This window comes from Bemisia tabaci, chromosome 4 (genome assembly GCF_918797505.1).
Source record: "Bemisia tabaci chromosome 4, PGI_BMITA_v3".
Taxonomy (NCBI): Eukaryota; Metazoa; Arthropoda; class Insecta; order Hemiptera; family Aleyrodidae; genus Bemisia; species Bemisia tabaci.
This window is the reverse complement of record NC_092796.1, coordinates 24,805,548-24,822,900: the sequence shown is the minus strand read 5'-3', so window position 1 is coordinate 24,822,900 and position 17,353 is coordinate 24,805,548.

The window sequence follows — 17,353 nt, the reverse complement described above, 5'->3', positions numbered from 1 at the left end:
TTTAAATGAACTTGGCATGGTAGATGTCACAAAGAAAATTTCTTCATTTTAATGGAGTATGTTTCTTAAAACTGGCTGAAATTATCTCATTGTCTTGCCTGGGAATCCCGAGTGGGAATTTAATCGTGTAAGGCTGCATGTGTTTGTGTTTTTCTCTCAGTTTCCCAGGGAACTACATTTTACCTGAGAATCTTTTGGCTTAAACTATTTTTCCGACAAACTTTAACACATTCACATGCGCCCTTACGCGATAAAACTCAACTCAGATTTCCCAGCCATGACTTCGAGGTGATTCCAGTCTGCTTCAAGGAGCATACTCGATTAAAATAAAGAAGTTTTCTGTGTGTCAACTAAGAAGTCGCGAATATCAGAGAAGGGTTTACGAGTTCTGCTGTGAAAATTTCACAACTTAAATCCAACTTTAAAGCATGAAAAAGTGAGTTTAAACTTCTTTTCTGCCATGAGGCTCCATATAATTTTGAAACTTTAAACATGTATTTCTCGCGATAGCAAAAACTGCACTTGTGCGCCTTGTACTCCAAGTCCCTCAAATCAAGTATGCATGTACTGACACCAAGGTGCATGTATGAGCTTGACACCCTTGTTAAATTCACGAAATTATGGAGATCCGCCCACCCTCTAAAACGTTACGTAATTTATAGATTAGCCTCTGTATACTGATTTAAGGAAAAACGCCGTATGAGTCTTTAGGCGTTGCCAAATCTCCTTCGATAAAGCATGAGTTTTCAAAAAAAAAAAAAATTAGTACAAATTTTCTTCAAATTTTTCGAAGAATTTCGTTCGTAATTTGATCTAAAATATAGGAAAATTTCAAGGGAAAATGTGATAAATTTCCGCAAAAATACAGGTTTTATCCAGGTAAATTTGGCAACATTCAAATGTTTACAAAGTGTTCTTCCTTAGCACGGCAGTACAGTTTCCAAATTATTAGGGAAACGCGATTATAAAATGAAAATTTATCAGAAAATATAGCAACGCTGGCTCACACCAATTCTATTATTTAATTAAATATCCATCCGCGTTTGCTAAGTGCGATATGCGTGGTCTGTTTGCCCCACTTTCGCTTCCTCGAGACACTAACCTTCCCCTCCCTTCGCCATTCTCCCGGGACTCCTCTTTTCATCTCTGTGAATGTCAATCCAGGTTGGAAAGTTCGCTCGGATGCTTACTCTGCCGTGCTAAGGAAGAACGCCGTATGAGCCCTCAGGCGTTGCCAAGTTTCATTCGATAAAAACCGAATTTACTGGGAAAATTTTGAATATTTATTTCCAACATTTTAGACAGTTTTGTACGCGATTTACTCTAAAATATCTGAAAATTTCGAAGAAAAATGTACAGAAATTTCGTCAAAAATACATGTTTTATCGAAGGAAATTTGGCAACTCTCGAATGTTCATACGGTGTTCTTCCTTAGCACGGCAGTACTCTTCTTGCGCGCGCCAGTGAAAACTCCGATTCTTGCAAAAGTTTCCGCACAGAGATCCGCGAAAAGATTAGTTTCGGCTCTTGGGCGGTGGCGAATGGTCATCTGCAGCAAAAATTGTTGATGCGTCGTAACTTTCGACGGTCACGATTTTTTTAGGCTTTCCGTGCAGCTGCAAAAAGTGTGTTGGTATAATCCTCTGCTTGCTCATACTCATTTTTACCTGTTGATGATGATTTAATCAATCCCCTTTTTTGGCGTGAAAGAAATAAGGATTTTAAAGAACCAACATTTGATGGAATATGAATCTTCAGAGAACTATCATGGAGCATTTCAATACTATAGCCTTTGGGGAGACCATAGTATCTATCAATTATAAGGCTCTGTATATGAAGAAACAATAAAATTAGCATATTAAAAAGAAAAAAAAAAAACATCAAAGACATTACAAACTTTAAAATAGTAAAAACCTTAAAAAAGATTTTAAAGAACTAATATTTCATAGAATTTGAATCTTCAGAGAACTTTCGCGAAGCATGTCAATTCCTTAGCCTTTGGGAAAATTATAAGTAAAGAAATGGAAGCATCACTGTATCTAAAAATGTTCATGTAAGCTCTCAGTTACCTTAGAAATTGTCGAAATTAAAGTATTCTCTATTTCGAAATTCAAGGTTTTTGGATACGCAAGTCACTCAGATCCTTTAAATAAAAATCAATTTTTAAAGTTATTCTACAGGATCTTACTCAACGCTGTATGACATATCGACGGTGAAACTACCAAACCACGTATCTCGTTTGCGGTGTTTAAAAATCTACGCTCGCATTTTATTTTTTTGAAGTCGACCAAATCAATATCATTCCTTGAAATTTTCACAGAATTTTCTCCGCACAAAGAGGAAAAATCACAGAAATTTTCAAGACTAGACTTTGAGTAGTTTTTCATTTAAAAAATAAAGTATGACAGGAAGTCTGCGACGTCGCAAACCGAGATACGTGGTTTGGTAGTTTCACCGTCGATATTTGTTTTCTGTTATGAATCTGAGAAAACTCTTTAAACTCCCCCGAATCACAGCAGATATTACGTAAGATTTTGGAACGGCGAGATATAGGAGGAACGATAAATACTGATTTAAGCACATTTCTCAGGAAGTTTCCAGGGATTGGCTTTCTTACATTCTTAATAAAATGCGGGGTGTGGGTGACTTTTCATGAATAAATTTCCACAAAAATCACCTTGAGCACATTAAAAGTCTCAAATTCCCGTCTTAATGCACAGCAAGTATCAAGAATGTCAAATTTGTCACGTAGATGGGCAATTTCAGGAAGCAGCGGCATGGTAGGTTTGTCCCAGAAGGGATGCACGAAAACCTAACCCAAAAGTAGGTACAGACAGAAACAATCTGCGGGACCGTTGATAACTCATCTCACGTAGAATTCTCAAACATAAATGTATGCTTTTATCTCGGAATAAGGAGAAGGAAATGCTTTGCAACTATTGAGATCATACAACAGTTAAGTCTCGACGGTTCAAGAGATTGTTTGTCTACGTTTGCGTTGGATGTTCTTGCGTCTTTCTCGACAAACCTGGTTGTCGTGGACGACGAAAAGGACTTGGAAAACTTTAAAATTCGTGATAATGATTATGAAAACTGTGCGTTAAGTAAGAATTTGAGTTCTTCTTCGCTCAACGTGACTTTCTCGCGAGTTTCCTGCACTCAATTAGCTGTTTCACTTGTGTGTAACAGAATCACTTCGCATGGAAAGACGTTCAAGAAGCTCTTTATGATGATAATCTTATATCCTTAACATTTTGCTGGTCAAATTGCAAAACCACGTATCTATATAACGGTGTTATAAAGTGCCCCCTCCTATTTTAATTTCTCGAAGAAAGTTAAGCGAACTTTACAGTTTGTCTATTGTCGTTGTCAATTGTGATGGTTAACTTTTCTACACTAGCGTTTAAGTCTCCAATATTTTTCGATTGTTTCCTGATTTGTTCAGATTTTTCATCAAAATGTTTAGAGCATCCACACATGATTCTACGATTAACGTAACTGGCCCATTTTGTATAACGACAACGGTGAAATTTTCAAACCACGCATCTCATTTGCGGAGTTTAAGAATCTCCGCTCCAATTTTATTTTTTTAAAAGAGAACAAGCCGATTAATAGATAGAATGTTTTAATAGAATGTTCCTTACACGGAGAAGAAAATTCAAAGCAGTTTTCAAAAAATTACGCTGACTAGTTTTTCAAAGAAGAAATTAAGTCAGACAGGAAGTCTGTGACGTCGCTAACGGACAAGAAAAAACACGTAAAAACGTTGCCCGAACTGCTTCCCAAGTACTACAGATTGCAATAAATTGCAATTCAGTGGTAACATTATTGCTATTTCATCAGAGTGATGTGTATGTTCCCTCGCCACTGATCGAAGGAACACTACTTTTTGAAATTCATTCCAGAAAAATTGTAATGAATTCCAATCTCTTATATTGCATTGCATAATGCCTACCTATCCACTGAAAAAAAAAACACATTGTATCTAGAGTCCTGACTCTTAAAAACATCGACAAGAAAAAGTACTCTATATTTAATCAAAATCTAGCTTAAATCAAGAAGCGAGCCTCTTAATTTAAGCGGATTTCGTTTTGATTCGAGCAAAAATCCGATTGAATCAAGAGTGTTTTTTCTTGTCAATGTTTTCAAGAGTCTGGACTCTAGATCCAATGTGTTTTTTTCCCAGTGTCTGACACGTGGATCTCATTTTGTTGATTGTTTAAAATCGGCATTTATTCACCAAATGATGTAAAAATATTGCAACCTCATGGTAAAACAATTTCAATTTCATTTCAATATTTTCGTTGCACTGTGCTACTCAGGTTTTACCGCCTTATCGCAAACGGAGATACGCGGTTTGGCTTTCGGGCCATGGATCCATTCACATTCCACAGAGGCATTCTTTGAGAGTATATCACAGCAATGAAGCGATCACTCCGGTGGAAATTGGCGATCGGAAATCCGGGGGCCTCCCCCGACAAGGCCGACAACTTTCTAAGCCTCTCCGAGACGTTGAGACGATGCCCGTCCGTCAATTTCCTCCACTTTCATTTTTATCGGCGTCCTCATCCGTCGCTCACGTCGCGTCGCCACGTCCATTTCCCGTTTCCCAATGCCCCGTGCTCCTGCTCTTGGCTCCTGCATTACGACAAATATTTCCGTCCAATTACCGGGCGTCAACTCTCATGTGCTGCGCTGACTCCCCCCTCTCCCCCCTCCCTATCGGCCCACCTCTCTCTCCTACACCCCCCTCCCCTCCCTCAACAGCTGTGGTCATTACTCTTCTTTTCACTTTCCGTTTCCGTGGATAAACGTTAACGTTCTTTCAACCCGCACGGTTTTCCGAGGATTAATCGCGGACCGGACCAGGCGCGGCGCAGCGTCGGGAAATTATCTGTATCTTTTCGTCTGTCACAAAGAATTTCTCGCATGATGCTTCCGGCTCCCAAGAAATAAGTCTGCTGGGACCGTGCCCATCCTGGGGGGGGGGGGGGGGGGAGGGGTCGTGGATGTGGGAATATCTGAGATCGAAGACCGAAATGAACGTCAACCTGCGAGCCTTCGATTGTCAAATACACCTGCGGATGATTGTTGAAATGGATAGACAATGCTATAATTAAGAGACAGAAAGGCTTACGGAGGGATCTTATTGATGGAGGCAGTTGCACTGGGAAAAAAACACATTGGATCTAGAGTCCAGACTCTTGAAACATTGACAAGGAAAATGACTCTTGATTCAATCAGATTTAAGCTTAAATCAAAAGGAAATCCGCTCAAATTAAGAGGCTTGGTTCTTGATTTAAGCTCATATCTGATTGAATCAAGTATTTTTTTCTTGTCGATATTTTTAAGTGTCTGGACCCTAGATCCAATGTGCTTTTTTTCCAGTGTGGTTGCAGTGGACAAAGGAGGTAGGTAATAGACTAACTAACGGCAACTCACACGAGTCCCTTTGGTTAGTCCATCACTTACCCCTTAGTTTATAGGAACCACCCAATAGGATCGCTCTGTACTCATTATGTCCGCTTTGTCTATAGCTTTGTCTATCAATTTCAACAATCACGCCACTGCGAAGGTAGATCCTCGGCGACCGGGTGAACTTGAGCGCACAGCAAAATCGCGTTTTGATGGTTCACTATTATAGCCTAAGAACCCAAAGTAATGGATTCTTTATTGATGGTAGATGTCAGTGGCAAGAATGAACGAAGTTATGGCGCAGCGGATATTTTTAGGGGCTATACATTATACACGTGTATTGTAGCATATTTGACGCTTTGATTACTGTTCACAAAAAAAGGAATTTATTCCCAGTGCCCTATGGTATGTGTATGATACAGCTCAGCTACTCTGTCTACGCTTATAGCTAGTAACCACCGGCACTTTGCCCGACTGTGACTTGACTTTGAAAATAGCTAATATTACAAACTTTCAAGAGGTTTGTTCAATTCTAACATACAGTTTTTAGACTTACAAATCTTTTAAAATAATTTCTATACATTTAGCGTAGCTTAGTTAATTGGAAACTTGTTCATGCTCGAGATAACTGTCATTGGAAGAAAAACTCAGCAAATCTGCAACTGTGATCAGCATGGGTTTCTCATTTTATCGATCTCTATTGGATCGTATGGAGACTCCTTTATAATGATAATATGCGGATCTTTTTATCATTACTCGTCAATCAAGATCCTAATTTTTGACCACCAAAGTGACGAGTGTCGAATTTATTTTGTCTCTGGTCACACACTCACTAAACTGACAACAACAACCGAAGCAAGCCTAGAAAACCCACGACGCCGCATTCCTTTCGGTCATCAGGAGTACACCTAACCTAAAAAAGAAATAAGCTTGGCTTCCGAGCTGTGAATTAGTTATTTCAAATTTCATGATCGATTCATATTTGCGTGAGAAAGGTGTTCGCACGGCAGTTTTGCATAAGGCCGCGACGTCAACTCGGGCGAAATATTCGCCGTTCAGCGCGTCGAAGAGGGCGAATTTCGTCCCATTCGACGACTGCTCTCGGCAAACAATCGACGGTTAATTAAGGATGATATTGAGCGGAACGATTTCTGATTGGCAACTTTCTTTTCACCGATGATGGCGGCGGCGGCGCTGGTGACATACTCGCGCTGGACACATAAACAATCGGGATAGCACCGGCATTATGCCACCAATGGTCGGCTCCCACGACGTCCATCAAAATGAGAGGACGGACGGCGCTCGTGGTCCATCTGCATATCGATGGCCGAAGTGCGAAACCACGTATCTCCAATGCGATGTTTCAACATTTTACAGCTTGACAGAATGTTTGAATGAGAGTGTTGAATTGAGTGTTGAGAATGAAATTTCGGCCTACATGTTTAAGGCTATGGAAAGAGGCTGCAGTTGCATGCATGCCTCATGAAACTCGGTTTCTACGGTTTCCTACAGTCCATGTTGATGTTGAGAATAGAATTACCTCAAGCTGTAAGCTCTTACAAAGCACCGTGTGCCGTTTTCAGTTTTAAATTACTCGCCAAGAACTATCGCTTTTCATCTCGAATGGACGACTTTAAAACTGCTGAGCGATTAACCAAGTGTTCCCTTGTTGCTTTAAATCAATTGCGCACTGCCAGATGATTGCCCAGGTGTGTTGGGCACGCGATTAGATCTAATACATCTATTCGTCACGAACGAAATTGGAAGACTTTTAACTCGCTGGTCGAGCAGTTTCGTGATTTTACGAAGAAGTAAAGGTAAAATGACCGTTTCAAGATAACAAGGCCACAGACATCGCTAAATTAACAGATATTACTTAGACTTGGAAAATAAGTAAGAGCTATATCATGAAAAATTAAATAAATCAATCGATGGAAATTCAATTTGTTGATGTGCGAAACTGCGATGAGTATATTATCCTCATAGATTCAACCGGTGTGTTTCAAAGCTTTACTCGATGTTTATGGACTTACAACTTCGTTGCTGACTCAATAAATTGAACAGCCATCGTCGAGATTTTTGAGCCACCCTGTAAACGCATCTATGAGATCCTGAGCTAGTCAAACGGTCTGACCGGTCTAAACAAGCTTTGACAGGTGGTAATGGGTCATCCATCAATTCAACTGATCAATTGTCAACTCCGGCTCCAAACGGAACTTCCAAGAAGGAGGATCAAGGTGTGAACGTTCACTGAGCGAGCTGATGAGACTTTTGCAGTTAATACCTCAGCTTTCTACGAAGCACGTCCTTCAAGCATGTTTAGTTGTTCCCGTCACATGCATCAAAAATGCGCTTACATCACTATGAATGCAAAAGTGTAGGTCCATAAGAATGGAACTATTGCGGAAACCCAACATGCCGTACCCCTATCGAATACAAAAAACATCATTCTTCGCAATATGACGAACTTGTTACTGCTGACGGCGACAAGGAAAGCCATAATAATATGGTCCTGCCATTGTCCTGGGCGGGATATTGTACCTCGATAAATTGAAGTTTCATGCCACAATACTCTAAGATATTACACCCTTTGTAGGAGTGTTTCAATATTTCCCAAAGGCGCGTCGCGCACATTGCTGCCTTGGTAAGAGTAGCCGGAGCGCCTTCAAATTTTTGCTAGGCAACACAGACATCCACAGAACACGAATAGTTGCATCTTGTCGTTCTCGTTCCGTCGCCGCAATAAACACTGGCTAAAAGACAGTAAAGGAACGTAATCTGGTGTTTCATATCACTGAAATGACTTGTTCCTCATTTCCTGAGCTCTCCATAGCATACTTTGCGTAAAATAAATGCAAATTATGGAAATTCTTTCATCTAACCGCTGAGCTGCGTGTAATAGAAAGGCTGTAACTGCTTTGGACAAGAAGGCTACAATGGAGAATTTGCACGAAAAAATTGTATTGCTTCCCCTGAGAGTGCATAATGAGCTGAGTTCGCGGTATTTTTCACAATTTTTTTCGAATATGGGATATTGTAAAATAATAAATTTAAAAATGAAAAAATATAACACCTTGTGATGTCATCTAGCGACACTTCCCATTTAAACACATATATTTTGGCAGGTTCAGTTATTTTGTCGTATCTCTTCCGATAATTGTTCAATATAGAAACCAAGGATACTCCATAGACTTAGAGTCGCAATGTAAAAGGGTGAACTGGTGCCACTTTTAAGCATTTTCCAGGTCCCGAATTCCGATACTCCTGTGTGACGCCGGGTCACTTTTTCGATACATAATCGATTGTTTGCGATACACGGGTATCCGGCCATCTGATGTAAACAAAGAAGATAAGAATCACCACGTATTCCATACCGCCATTTTGGATCGAACATGTATCGAAAAAGTGACCCGAACTCGGCGCACACCGGGCTCGGAACTCGTCGAGCAGAACATGACGCCAGCTCTCCCATTTACATTACGACTCTATGTACTCTATGGGATACTCTCGTGCTCATTTCTTTCAGTGATTTCATCTTAAACAAGAAATTCGCCAAATTTAAGGCCCCCGCAAATTCTCCATTCCGAAGATAAATAAAAGACATTATATCGTGCACTTCTTTGGCAAAATCTCTCACATTGTTTAAGGAGCCAAGCCCCCCATGCTCCTTATTTCCGCCAGGGAAGAGCATAGCCACTTTTTACTTGAGTCGGGGCGGAGGCAGGATGGGTGGAACCGCGATAGCCATCTGCGAATAGGTCTTCGTCGCGCGTCAATCTCCGAGCCACGATCCGCGATCCGGGCTGACAAGACATCAGCAACCGATTGCTTTTGCCATTGCCATTGAGAGCGATGTCCTACATGTGTACGATTCTTTTCATCGTCGTGAACTTTGAGCCCTCTTCCCCTCCACCGCGGATCACCAGTGCTTATCCGCGATGAATCACGATTAGTCGACTTTGGCCCGCCTTGCCAAGTTCACGGGAAAATTTATGGAATTTTCCGATGAAAAGAATGGCTTGTCATAAAACCTACCCCAGTGGGTCTCAAGAGTTCGCGCTGGAAAAAAAACCCCCGGCCCTGGAAGCCTTATTATGGGCTATATAGACATACTGTCCGCGCACCCAGCTCAGAGGCCATAAGTTCCGTGCGTAGCACCCGGAGCAATCGAAGCTACGGCTCCAGCACCCGGAACTTTCGGCCTCTGAGCTCGGAGCGTTCCCTTCAGTTTATGCACCAAAACACTGTCCACATAATACTTGCGCAGGGCATACGGAACACTCAATAATTGAATACAGATATGGAGATTCTACGGACAGCACACAACAGACCAACCAAACGTGTAAGAAGTAAGCAAGATGAACCGATTCATATTTACTTTTTTTTTTTTTTTTTTAACTTTTAAACTAACAGTGCAGCAGTTTCAAGAGATCAGAGTATTCAGAGATTCAGTAATTGTTAGGCGATAATATTAAATCGTGAGTTATCAACACTTCACTTCGTCAAATCACAATTTAATATTTTTGACTATCCGTAATATAACATTAATTACGTCAGGTGATAGTAAGGCTGTCAAAGCCCTTAAAAAGTGCCATAGTGTGGAGAAACACACTATGGCGTCATGTGCAGAAGCACATGATTTTTCTTTCATTATCTTGTGAATGTTTTTTTCTGCTAATTATTGGAGAACATATTTAGTATCTATTCATGCACATTTTTCAATGTGTGCGCACACTTTCCTTTCGGTGCCCAGTTTGACAAGGGGTCTCATGATGAATGCTTATAATACGTTTGACTGACGGATAGGCCGGTAAGATACCGTCGTCACAGAGTATCTCCGCCATGACGTTTAGTTTGGCCCCGTATAATACATTTATTAATCATTTTTAATTGTTTGGTTTCGAGGCGGCTGTGTCCTGGGTTTCGCGTCTAATTTCACTCGGGACCGCATTGCCGCCGACGCCTAAACCGTTAAGTGCTTTTCGGGCCTACCGTCGTACCACTTACGACTGTTGTCAGGAACAGTCCTCGTTTCCCCACCCACTAACCCAAACCCGACATTTTCACTCTCCCTTTTTCACGTTGAGACCCTGGCTGTCGAAAAACTTGCCCTGACCTACATTTTCATTCATTATGATACATTCTTTGCCATAAATAGGAAATATCCTCACACGTCTTGTCATTTACTATCGATGTCTATCTACACTGAGGAATGCGCAAACGTATAGTTTGAGCGACAGTGATGTGAGTATGGTAATCACTAACGGACTCGATGGTCGCAAAGACTCTAACGCTTCTGGTATTCACTAAAAGTATGATACCGCTACCAGAACTTTACCCTATTGTATCTTCGTGTCAAAAATCAAGTTGACTAATGCCAAAGTTTACCATACTTCTGGTAAAAATGACCATTCTCTCTCCAGTGAATAAGGCATCTGGCAAAACACGCGCAAAAAATTATCTCCACTTTTGGAAATTGAAAGTCATTTCCTGGTGGAATCCATAAAAATATTTTCTTTGTTGGTGTACTAATGTTTTTCATACTCCTCGTATGGAAGATCCAAAATGTTCCCTCCTCTTTTCGATCTCAATATCATACTTTCAAATTTTTTTCATCAAAGCTCTCCCTTTTTTAAACAACTTTATCCCCAAATTTATTTTATGTTTTCCTTTCTTTTGTACATTTCTATGATCTCTTTTCTCTAAGGTTCTATTGTCGGCCTCCTGTGTTTGTAGCGCTGGCTCTATGATTCGGAGGTTCCGGGTTCGATCCCCGGCCAGGCTATCCGAGTTTCATGGTCTCAAGCAACGCTTGCCTCGGACACGTAGTATAAGGGACGGAGAGGGCGAGGCTCTAAATGAAAGCGCAGGATTACTACTTGTGTGGTATTTGAAAAACTGGGAAAAAAACACATTGGATCTAGAGTCCAGACTCTTGGAAACATTGACAAGAAAAAATACTCTTGATTCAATCGGATTTTTGCTTGAATCAAAACGAAATCCGCTTAAATTAAGAGGCTCGGTTCTTGATTTAAGCTAGATTCTGATTGAATCAAGAGTGCTTTTTCTTGTCGATGTTTTTAAGAGTCTGGACTCTAGATCCAATGTGTTTTTTTTCCAGTGAGTGGTGAAAAAAAGAAGAAGAAAAAAAGGTGTTACTGACCTATGTATATAAATTTAATAAATATAATGGTAATGTAATGGTGTAATAATTGTGTCAATAAATGTATTTACTAACCGACCAACCAGCCAGCCATTCATATTTATGCACAACATTGTGGCAACAAGGATCAGTACAAAGGAGTTTTCCAACGTTGTCAGGGAAAGAACGTATTTACTTAGGCTTTTATTAGTTGTGACGAAAAAATGAGAGGATGCCGTGCGAGTTGATAACCGTGGATTTTTCATCACAAACTGTGACTGTGCGTGCGTCTGCCGTTTGGAGGGGGGCTCAATGGAGCGTAGTATGGAGGCCATTTGGGATTCATGCGCAGGCTCGGTTGGTATGAGTCAGTTCAATTTCGGTTGCCCCTAATTGAATTATGCGTCCTCAAATGAAATCTCGGCTTGATTTGTTTATACTCTCACGCAGAATATAGCACTTCCGTTTTCAGAGGCGGGATTGCGTCTTCCGCACGCACACGCCCAGGCTCCATCCGAAAATTCATCTTAAATGTTGACTTAGCAGTGACTTGGTATCCAGGAGCGTAATATTTTATGCGAACCGTGCAGATACACTGGTAAAAAAACACATTGGATCTAGAGTCCAGACTCTTGATTCAATCAGATTTAAGCTTAAATCAAAAGGAAATCCGCTCAAAATCAAGAGGCTTGGTTCTTGATTTAAATCTAATTGAATCAAGAGTATTAATTCTTGTCGATGTTTTTAAGAGTCTGGACTCTAGATCCAATATGTTTTTTTTTCCAGTGTACTGAATTAGGATAAGAGAAAATATCATGAAAAGCTCAAAAAAAAAAAAACCACAAACACGCAATTAAAAACACATCCATAGTTTATCCATCGTAGATACATTCAATCGATCGTATCTTTCTCCCACAAAAAGTTAAAGAGAGGGTCATTTTGCGCTTAAGACAATTACTATTTCTTTATTTATTTTTTTTTAGTGCAGAAGAAAAGTGTGGTAAGTTTGTTTACAGTATAATGAAAATCACAACAAGCCTCCCTGATTTTTGACCCAGATAAACTTAATCTTAAACTTAACTGAAACTTGAGATAAGTTCTGGTATTAATTACCATACTCTGAAAAGATTGAATGCAAAGAGTGTGATAAATACAACCGACGTTTTTTTTTACTTTCACTCAAAAGTTTACGTAGGCCGTTTTCCTTAATTTTTTTGTTGATACTTCAATCTTGACATCAATGACCCTGAATTAAGATGATATCTCCCTTTTGAAGATTTTTATCTTTATCGATTTCCAACGTAAAAACATGGGATTCGGACAAATTTCATTATAACTTCTATTCTATAGTTTCAAGCCTCAAAAGCAGATTCTAAAACCAGCGCAACAAACCTAGTGTTAACCGGCGCGCTTTTTCCCACATATAACAACAGACGAGCCTTAATTGCCTTGCGTAAGACCGCGAAGTAGCCTGATGTAACCTCTAATGAGCGTCTCGTGTGGTCAGTGTCAAGTTCACTGGGTTAAAGTCCGCTGTTAACTCTGCACGCCAGCCTCCACCGTCCGCCAGCTTCCTACCCATGCGTTTAAGTCTCTCAGTGTTACAGACTGCTACATACGTAACGTTATAACTAAGTTTCGATATGGGTATCAATTATACTGCACTGGATCCGAAGAACCCCAGAATATGACGTCTTTTGAGTCAACTGATGAAAACAGTAAATCGATACTTATCGCATAATATCGATATATCCGATCTGAATTAATTAATGCCCACATGTTTTAACTCTTTGCCTCGCATCATGTCGCTATATAGCTCGTCAATGGTGGTTGCCAATGAGCAACATAATAACCTAGATAATTTTGACCTGCTGGGGGGGGGGGGAATATTATTGTTTCGCTACAAAATTTGGCAACCACGCTTGGAACAGTATCAGGTGCTTCTCACTTGTGGACGTGATGTGTAAACGAAGGCGGTTCGTTTGATCGCTTGCTCACGATTCATGGATGGTACACCACCCGTGGAATGTAAATATTGTTCAATTTTGGAATGAATTAACCTAGTGTTGCCATATTTATACTGATTGCTTCTAAATGTTTAGGGATGAGAGCACATAGCGGCATTAGAACAGCGTTCAGCGCATAAGCATCTGTCGAGTGATGTTTTAAAAAAAGGTAAAAATTAAAGATAGTTATAAGCTCGGCTTAAAAGATATATATTTAAAAAGTAAAAACACGAATCTCCATTCAGAATGTATTTCAAAATGTCCGCTCCTATTTTATTTATTTTGAAAAAAAACAAGCCAACTCTTTAGCTTGATATTTTTACAGATTCCTCCGCTGACGGAGAAGAAAAATCTAGGAAGTTTTCTAAAAATTATGTTAACCAGTTTTCCGAGGAGACAATAAAGTATAACAGGAAGTCTGCTAACGTCGTAAACGAAGATACATGGTTTTGCTTTTTGGCCATCAACATTCTTCTAAAAAAAGTTGAAACTTTGTAAAAAGTATTCTTGCGAAATTTTGACTTAGGATATGCTAGAAGCTCTCCATATTATTTTACATATTTTTTCTAAAATATCTCATTTAATATAAAGCCCTAATTTTCAATGTTCACGGATCGATGGATTTCCCCTTTATTTACCTACAAAAAAGTGCCTGTTAATGAACATATGTCGAAAAAAATAGAGGTCTGTCCTCTTCTTCCGATAAAATGATAATATGACTATACCTTCACGATGGTCATCAACAAATCTCTTCGTAGTTTGCATTTAGCCACTATATGATCTGGCAACAGCTCCTCAACGAGAAAAGGAAGCATATAATTTTTAAGATAAAAAGAATAATGTTTGTCATGAATGTATCTATCATCACGTTTTTCTCATCTCAGTTATAAACTCAATGTTTACATTCTGGGTAGGCGAGTGATACTTTGGAGGATCTCTCTACACGAAAGCACACATTCATAGATTTATTTGTTCAATTTATGCCTTTACAGTGACCGGGCCTGCTGATCAAAATAAACATCTCTGCTGCATTTTATGGTCTAACGGGATTGACAATGAAAGACTCACCTGTCGAATTATGGTCTTACAATTGTAGAGGATTTTATTGAGTGCGCTTTTCAAACTGTGTTCGGAACTTTTAACAAATCATGTGTGAGGTAGGTCATCAAGAAAAGGAGGACTTTCACTAAGTTTCCGGGTTTGTCATTAGGGGCATCTATGCAATAAAAACTGAAAAGAAGCAAAATCCGTTTGACAAACGAAACATTTTCTTGTGGTTGTACGGTAGTGAAGATCTGATCATATTGCCCAAAATAGCGTCCGAAAATAATTCCAAATCTTATTATTCTTTGTATTTTAAAATTTGAAATTCAACCAAAAGCAATAATCAACATGACATATTGAAAATAGTATTCCGCCATTGCAATGCTCGAAACTTATCGTTTACGCGGTAATTTCTATGTTGCATTATAATTTATTAAATTTTGATTTTTCTTGATTAAAATCGATTTTGGAGCATTGTATTATATTTAAGTTATTCAAAGACATGTAGACAGCCTGCTTTAACCACAATTATAGCTTTCTATGATCTTAATCAGTACTAAGTGCAGCTTTTATATTACATCAATCTTGCACGGTGACTTCACCAATAACCAATATCGAGAACAATGAACGTAAGATCAGGAATGCTACGATGGAAAATGTTTAATTTTCCCGGCTTTCTCGAGCTGTAAGAGCAGATTACCCACAGAGACGAGAGGGATGTTGCCACACGAGGCATAATATACTCTAATTAACGCGTTAGGAGACAAATCTTTTTTCTAAGAAAAACAAATTCCAGTCGCATTAGCTCTTACTTCGCATTCACTTTTTCAGTTTATTGTGCTATTTTTTCCCCTTAGGGCAACGGAATTTATCTATTTGAATCTGGGGAAGAATCAAACAGTTGACATGAGTTAGATGCTGTACATGATTTTCGCAGCAACTTTCCAACCGTGGCCGACACCCGAACATACATCGAGTAGGAAGGGATAGCCGTCGCTGTGAGATGGTCCCATTATATCAAATTAAAAGGAGCATTTACAATTTCTTTAGGCACGTTGATTGGTGGCGACGTCGCCACATCATGCCATTTGGGGCCAATCGTTCGGGAGGATTCGGTAGTCTCGGGGACGGAACGGCCACGATGGTCCGTCGCAGACTTGAGTAAGACACGCACGCATCGGCCATGGATACGACGCGACAATCGATTCGCATCATAAGAAAACGGTGATGTCGCAGCTGGTGCAGTTGAAAATAGTTTCACTGTCACTGCGCGTTCCAGTGAACGGGAAAGCCTTTTCGACGGAAATTCTCGAGCCGCATCTGCAAGTTTAAAAACATAGGCTACGATGAAAATTTTATGGTGTGTTTCAGTCCTAAAATTTCATCTCCAAACTATGGATCAAATGAAATATTGAGTAATAAGTACGAGTATCATCCCATGATAGATGTTTCTTGCGATAACCGAAAGAATAGTCCTTATTTTAGGGTTACGCACAGGCTAAACAAGCAATCTCGTATTTCGAAAGATTCATCATTGTATTTTAGTGGATCTTATCTGTGCCTGATTAAAATCGCGTTTAGCTGCCTCTAACTTAAACTTGTTACATTTAATGTCTGCCCACACCACAATTTGCATTATCACAAGAATACCACAACCATGGGCGCCCATGACTAAAAGGTATATAGACATAAGAGTAAGGCCTGGTTTGTTTTATTTCTCCGTAGCCTTGTAAACCCATTTGTTTTTGTATTTTAATGTGTCACAAGAGTAACGACCGAAGCCTTTTTTATTTTATTTTTCAAAAAAATGTAAAAAAACAGGGATCAGCTTCTGTAAGTAGAAGTTATGAAAAGATTTATCTATTTGTGAATATTACCAGTTGGTCATCACCGAGGAAGCTTTGCTCGGACCGTGAAAGTTGCTGCTAAGCCATAAAATACTATCAGTGAGAACCTTGAAAACACTTTTCTTTTGCTAAAAATCAATTTAATTTTATGTGTATGGAAAATTTTGATCCTCATCCATTGTAATCAAATTTTTCCTGATACACTGATGAGCTAACAAATCGCCCCCGTCTATTTACTCCCTAATTTTTTCGTTACTTAATTTTTCTAAGACCATGAAAAAAAATTAGGACGTAAACATCAGTGAAATTCCATAAAAGAGGCAAATCAAGCGCATGCTCGAAAATATTCCGGAAATGGTTTGTGACTCGCTGATGGGTTGTGGATCTGACATCTCATCTGTCTGTGACATCATCAAAATCATCAAAATTTGGTAATCGCAACAATCATTTGGACATAAAACCCGATGGAGCAGAAACTCCTGAAAATACGAGGAGAAACACCTATGATGATGAATGGAAAAAACCAATTAAAACTGCGTTTTACATACATGTGATTATTTCCTAAGGATCGCTTACCAAAACAGAAAATCGGAAGGAAACAGCAGAAAACGAGGAATTAATGAGACGTGCGGCTATGCTGATACCCGACGCAACGGACAATCTGGCCGGCGGTCTGAAACCTGCCGAGAGGTTACATAACTGTACCCGCCACGACTGTTTGGAGCATGTTCCATGTTTCCGGAGCAGGGACGCTGACGGCTCATGGTGGTAGAAGTGAGTCGACGGAGGATGGATGGAGAATGGAGATGATGGAAGGACGGCCCTGACCGATAGCGGTGCCACCCCAGTGACCGCTACCTCGGCTGACCAGTCTTCCGCCACTCCCGGAGTCCCACCAG